Below are 1,214 nucleotides of genomic sequence, written 5' to 3'. Positions count from 1 at the left end.
ATCACAAAGACAAAACGCCAAAACACAGACTTAACAATGTGGTGTATGCTGTACAGTGCAGCGAGGAATGCTCAGACCTCTACATCGGAGAGACCAAACAGCCACTTCACAAGCGCATGGCACAACACAGAAGAGCCACCTCCACAGGACAAGACTCAGCAGTCCATCTGCATCTAAAGGTCAAACGTCACTCTTTGAGGATGCCAATGTTCACATTTTGGACAGAGAGGACAGATGGTTTGAAAGAGGAGTTGTTAATTTGGGTTGAACCCAGGACTCGCTTGGGTCCTTCTTAATGAGATCAGGAATACTTGGAGTTGTTTTCTCTTGTGCCATTACATGTGGTGGCTGGTAGGCTGGGGATGGATGAGGTTTATATTGCAATGATGTTGTGATAGGTCTTGGTACCTCGGCGACGGGCTGCTGGCTCCAGATGTTGGTGGGGGCTTGACTCTGGAAACTGGGATAAGCCCTAGCAGAAAACTGCTCCTGCCAAGGAGGCTTCAAATGTTGCTGAATGATAGGTGGATGTTCAAACTGAAAGGAAGGTGCACTGTTGGGGAATGGCGGGGTTGGCCAACTAGCTGTCAGTGTCTGCTCCTTTAACAGCTGTAGTTCACCCATCATCCTATCCAATGTATCAATCATTGTGGTATCCTTGGGTGGAATACTCTGAGCTAATGGTGGGAGAAAGTATGGCCTTTGGTATTCTTGTTGAGCATGGATGTCCTGCCTATTGTCATGCTGCGGCCATGGACTCATTCGTGCATCTATTCTATGTGTATGGGAACTAATCGTGGGGACACTGATGGGCTGCATACGTTGGAAGGAAGACAGAGGGGGTACATGTGTTGGGGGTGGTCTCTGGTCCCATTGTTCTGACAGGTAACCACCTCTGTCTGGTTCACGTGTTTGGGCGTAAGGCTGAGGTCTGCCATTCATACCATACTGCGAACCCGAAACCGCAGACATTTCCCATGGTCGATGGAAAGGAGAAGGAGGCTGATGGTTCAGGCCATCCCTACTGGACACATGCTGCCGCATATCCTGCAGATCATTCGGAGAAGCAGTCCATTCATCCACGGTGTGTTCCCATCCAGGCTGACTTGTTGGGCTAGACGAGCGGGAGGTCTGTACAGACACTGCCGATGGCACGTACTGCTTTCGCTCTTCTAGCCCAGGTGCATACTGTGCTGTGTACGAGTGACGGTAGG

The 1,214-nt window shown here is 50.2% G+C and overlaps 1 protein-coding gene across 2 annotated transcripts in view; it reads left to right on the top strand.

Moving 5' to 3' along the window:
- The window catches only part of LOC102194527 (uncharacterized), a 10,994-nt gene that overhangs the window by 3,305 nt on the left and 6,475 nt on the right, over nt 1-1,214 (top strand). The window lies entirely within an intron of this gene.

This window comes from Pundamilia nyererei, unplaced genomic scaffold (genome assembly GCF_000239375.1).
Source record: "Pundamilia nyererei isolate P.nyererei 1_Seehausen unplaced genomic scaffold, PunNye1.0 scaffold00568, whole genome shotgun sequence".
NCBI classification, from domain to species: Eukaryota; Metazoa; Chordata; class Actinopteri; order Cichliformes; family Cichlidae; genus Pundamilia; species Pundamilia nyererei.
The sequence above is the reverse complement of the archived record's forward strand: the minus strand, read 5'-3'. Positions and strand labels throughout refer to the sequence as shown.